At 38.3% G+C, this 5,882-nt stretch overlaps 1 non-coding gene across 1 annotated transcript; it reads left to right on the forward strand.

Annotated features, from left to right (window-relative positions):
- Positions 1-448: 448 nt before the first annotated feature.
- LOC141624248 (small nucleolar RNA R71) lies at positions 449-555 on the forward strand. Its single transcript, XR_012534058.1, has one exon. It is a non-coding gene; the product is annotated as a small nucleolar RNA R71 (small nucleolar RNA).
- The last annotated feature ends 5,327 nt before the right edge of the window (positions 556-5,882 follow it).

The raw sequence follows: 5,882 nt of genomic DNA on the forward strand, positions 1-5,882 counted from the left end.
AGGGGTACCACTCTTGTAAGCTTGGAAAGCATTCACTTGTTCATTTGTTCCCCTACATTCACTTGAGTCATGTCCCAAAGTTCCACAATTCTCACATATCCCACTTGGGATTGATGAGGATGTCGTCATGGCATTAACATGATGCTTTAGTGATTTCGAGGCTTCTTCAAGTCTAGCCATAGCTTTTTCAAACTTCAAATTGATTGTGTCAATGTGAGCACTAAGTTGAGCACCCAATTGAGTAACGTAGTCCACTTCATGCTTTCCTCCTCTAGTAGCCTTGCGAGGTCTACTATATTGTGAGTTATGGACCGCCATTTCCTCAGTTTTGTTCCAAGTTTGATTGTCATCAACTTCGGTGAACATTCCATTTGATCCCATGTTGAGAATGTTCCTTAAATCTTCATATAGACTGTTCCAAAATTGTTGTACCAAGAACCACTCGCTAAGTCCATGGTGAGGACATGAGCGACAAATTCCCTTGAACCGCTCCCAAGCGTCATACAAAGATTCTTCATCCCTTTGCTTAAAACCCGTAATTTGAGCTCTTAGCATGTTAGTCTTTTCCGGTGGGTAGAATTTTTTGTAGAAAGCTAGGGCCAACTTTTTCCAAGAATCAATTCCGAGGGTGGCCTTATCAAGGCCCTTCAACCATTGTTTCGCGGTGCCAATGATGGGGTGATGTCATCGGGTCACATCCAATCAAACACATTTATAATACTCAACATACAACTAGTTAGTGGTAAGTCGAGGTCGACCATGGGACGATGGTTACTCAAATTATTCAATCTAATTATGGTTGTGCTTGGGGTTGTCACAATTATAATGGGATGATGATTCTAATCTAATAGATGCAATAAACAAGCAACAAAAGGAAAGATGTAAACAATGGATTAAAAATGCTAGGATATCATGGTTTCATAGGGGATTCATGGGAATTGATCATACAAACTTGTTCTCAAATTATAAGCAAGCAATTATTGTTGTGATGGATTGAGTTGGGTTATATCTTACAATCCTAGGAAAGTTTGGGTCCCGGAGCCGAATCGATTAGATTGTACAACACCTACAAGTCGACTTAATCTTCCCTACTCAACAACATGCATGGTCTAATGAGACTCGAGTTGGTTTATGTCTTACAAGTCTCATTGAAAAGATAAGAGATGGTAGTAAATGCAAGGATTCATAGGCTTAGCATTTCATCAAACATAACATGTGCATGAGTTGAGATCACAACAAGCAAGCAAATAAACCATGAAAGCATATTAATTTAAGCATGAATCATTCCCCATGTTGGTTTCCCCTAATTACCCACTAATCCTAGCTAAGTAACTACTCACTCATGATCAAGTTTAACATGTTAATAAGGTTTTCAATCATACTAACAAAGCCAAACATGATGAACAAGTAAGAAAGATTAACAATAATTAAAACAAGGATTAAGAGAATTATACTTTTGGAGATTCCAAAATAATAATGCAAAGAACAATAGAAGAACTTGATGATTAATGGAAGGTTGTCAATCTCCCAATAAACCCAATAATCTTCTAATTACCCAATAATAAACTTGAAATCCTCAATAATAAACTTGAACAATGATTAAAGGAAAGATTAATGTGTAATTTGTGGAAAGATTAAATGATAATCTTTTCTAATCTACTACTAATCTAATCTAAGGAAGGATTGATTTAACCTAATGAAAACTTGATGGTTTGACTATTACAAATGGGGTATATATAGTAGAACATCATTAGGTTAAGCAAGGGTAAAATAGTAATTACACTTTTTAGATTTGAGCAGGGAGACGCCGGTATTTTTCGAAGGAAGGGCTTCTTTCTTTGAAGCTTGAAGAAACGGATTTGTGCTGGACTGGAATCCGTGCGTCCAAGCGTGAAGACGGGCGGATTGTAGTTCACGTAGCAAGGAAAAGTTTCTTGTCCAGGAATACGCCCGTCCCGAGCGAAATATGAGCGTCCTGAGCCTCAACCCGAGCGGGTTGAAATTGACCCGAGCGGGTTCATCAGTATCCTGCTCCAGATAGGCTTGACCCGCGCGGGTTGAGCTGCTATTCCCTTTCTTTTTGCTTCTAAGCCTAAGATGCCTCTATATACTCTTTATTTCTTCTTCCTTGGTCATCATTCTTGCCTCCTCTTCATACTTAGTCCATCGAATATCGCCAATAAGCTTCCAAATATGCGTGAAAGACGGGAATTTCCGCCTTATTATCTTCTTTCCTACAAAACATGTAAAATGCACTAGGAAAGCAAAATAGAAAGCTTTTGTCGGATAAAATGGTCATGAAATGTTATAAAAGTATGCAAAATAGGTTCAATTAGGGGACTAAATGTGCGCAAATAATGTTCACATCAGCCAATTAGAGAAAAAGGAAATAGGACCCATCGAATTTGGTCTTGAGTTACACCGGTTTGAGAAATCGCATCACAATAGTCACAAAAGGTCTCCATATGAGAATGAGGGTCTTCACTAGGCATCCCACCAAATTAGCTCCTTTCGACTAATTGGATAAATGCGGATTTGGCAATGAAATTTCCGGTTAGATGTTGTAGTGTGGGAGTACCATTGGGTAGGTTCTCCTCGGTGGGTACGGAATGTGATGAAAACTTAAGCATTGTGGGTTGATTTTGTGTTGTATTTTGTGTTGGGTTCTCCTCACCTTCTCTTGCTAAAGGGTTGATGAACTCAATAGTTGGTTGAATATCTACAACCTCACCAATACCTCTCAAATTTCTCCTAGCAAGTCTTCTATTGGTTGTCAAAGTTCTTTCAATTTCACGATCAAAAGGTAACAAATCACCTTGTGACCTTCTAGACATGCAAAATATCAAACAACTCGAAAACAAGTAGAAAAAACCTTGAGGATTTTTACTTCCTCAAGGCAAATAAAGACACAACTAATAACAATATAAGAAAATCTAAATCAAGATAACACCGTCCCCGGCAACGGCGCCATTTTTGGTCGGACTATTTCGGATGCTATATTCTATTTTTCGGAACAATTGTCGTTGGAAGCACCTAGACCAAAACACAATTTATAACTTCACAAACAACTCTACAATAAGTAAAGAGGCAAGTAAAGGTCGGATCCCAAGGGACGGGAATTGAGATGAGATTTCTATTGAAACTAGTGATGTCTTAGGAGTGTCACAATTTGGGTTGATGTAGAAGGTCACTAAACTAAATAGCAATGAAAGTAAATAAGCAAGATGAATTGAAAGGATTGTAAACAATTGATAAAAAGCACTAGGGTGTCATGGGGTCATAGTGGATTCATGGGAATTGATCATACAAACATGTTCTCAAATTATAAGCAAGCAATTATTGTTGTGATGGATTGAGTTGGGTTATATCTTACAATCCTAGGAAAGTTTGGGTCCCGGAGCCGAATCAATTAAATTGTACAACACCTACAAGTCGACTTAGTCTTCCCTACTCAACAACATGCATGGTCTAATGAGACTCGAGTTGGTTTATGTCTTACAAGTCTCATTGAAAAGATTGGTGATGGGTAAAAAATGCAAGGATTCATAGGCTCACATTTCATCAAACATAACATGTGCATGAGTTGAGATCAAAACAAGCAAGCAAATAAACCATGAAAGCATATTAATTTAAGCATGAATCATTCTCCATGTTGGTTTCCCCTAATTACCCATTAACGCTAGCTATGGAACTACTCACTCATTATCATGTTGAACATGCTAGCAAGGTTATCAATCATACCAATAAAGTGAAACATGATGAACAAATGAAAGTAATTAGCAATAATTAAAAAGGGATTAAGAGAATTATACCTACTAATGATTCCAATAATAAAGCAAAGAATAATAAAAGTACTTGATGCTTGATTGAGAGGTTGTCAATCTCCCAATAATAACCCAAATAATCTTCAATTACCCAAAATAAAGGATGAACAAAAGAGAGATTAAGGAAATAAAACTTGTATTAAAACTTGATTAATTGTTGATTACAAAACAAAAGAGAGATTTGATTGATATTAACTACTCTAAGAATTGATAAGAAGAACATGCTCTTCTAATTAGACTAATGGGGTATTTATAGTGGAAATTAGGTGGATGCATTAGGGTTAACTAAGGACTTAAATGACGATTAAGTCCCTACTTAGGGAAACGCCGGTATTTTCTGAAGGAAGGGCATCTTTCTTGAAGCTTGAAGAAACTGATTTGCGCTGTCTTGGAATCCGTGCGTCTTAGGCACGGGACGGCCGGATTGAGGAGTCTCTGCCCGGGCGTCTTTGGGAGAAGACGGGCGTCTTCTGGGTGCTGCTGCCCGGGCGTCTTTGGCAGAAGACGCACGGATTGTGGTCCTGGGGGACGGGCGTCTTCAGAGGAAGACGGGCGGATTGCTGCTCAGCCGTGTTTCTTCTTCTTTTCTTCCCTTTTTTTCATAAAATCCTTGGGGATTTCCTTGGGGATGTAAGGATCTTTCCTCGTCATTGCCCAACTACTATAATATGTACAAAAGTTTTCTAATCGTGTCTCTCCTTGATGCTTGGTCATTGGATTCAATCAATTTAGTCTCATTTTGCCATGAAAATGCAAGGTTTGCACTCCTTTCCTACCAAGGACACAAAACCTCAAAGAATATGCAAAACAAAGAACTAAAGACAATAAATGACCTAAGAATGCACTAAAAAGCATGGGAACAAGGCTAATTCGGGGACTAAATGTGCGCTAATTATGGTCACATTAGGAGGAAGGAGATTTGGAAAGATCATACCATGCGGTCTTCTATATCCTTCATGCTTCGAATGTGGCGTAGTCGTCCCCATGTAATAAGAGTGACAAACAAACAAATATATAGAATTCTATACTACAAAGGAAAAACATTTTTTTGAAATTTTGAAATTTTTATCATTTTTCAAATAGGTTTGATGTTAGAATTTCCCATCCCCACACTAGTACGGACATTGTCCTCAATGGACAAAACGATGGGAAATTATGCAAATGCAAATGCATGAAGCTATATGAAATGCATGAATTCTATACTAAATGCATACTATGTGGAATATATTTACATATGATGCAAACTAAACTATGCTATATGATGCATGCTTTCGATTAGGTTGGAGAGCTAATTTAAATTAACTCGGGATACCTGTGACCAAACTTCCCCAAACTGGTTAAACCTATGAAGGGAGTTTGGCCACAAGGCAATGCATGTTATATAATGTCATTTTGGATTTTCCTTGTGGGAGAAAAATTTATCTTCACCTTGATGTTGCTAAGGTAGAAAAAGTCATTTGATATTGCTAGGACACTAACTAGGCAAAAGCCAAAACAACAAGAATAATTCTAAACTATATTATTATGCAAATCAATTTTTGACATGGGAATAAGAGAGGAAGAAAGAGCTTACAAAAGCCATGGTGGGTGCCTCTTTTCCCTCCTCCACCAAGCGAATGTCAAAGAACTCTCTGATTTATCATCATTATCCCTTCCAATCTTATCACTCCAATTCACTCTAAATTCATCACTCTCATAAAACTCCATGAACTCATCCCCCTCACTATTCACCTCCACGGTGTCACCGTCATTTGAGGCTTCCTCCTTTCCGTTACCATTGCCACTAGCTCCTTCATTCCCATGGGCCGAAGTAGGGAAGAGTATGTCAATTTTAATCCATGATGGAAGTGCTCCTCCCTCATTAATCCGCCCTTGGCGGGCCAACTGATGGAAATTGGGGTAAAGAGCATAGTAAGAATCCACCCGATCATCGTATTGTTGGCTATGCATTGCTTGATGTAAACCCATAGCAAAGTCATCCTTTGGTAGAATAAATGGGTTATGGTTGTTGTAGGGTTGGTAAGGAAAGGGGTAGGGAGGAATAGTGATTTACTCCCC

The sequence above is a fragment of the Silene latifolia genome, chromosome X (assembly GCF_048544455.1).
Source record: "Silene latifolia isolate original U9 population chromosome X, ASM4854445v1, whole genome shotgun sequence".
NCBI classification, from domain to species: domain Eukaryota; kingdom Viridiplantae; phylum Streptophyta; class Magnoliopsida; order Caryophyllales; family Caryophyllaceae; genus Silene; species Silene latifolia.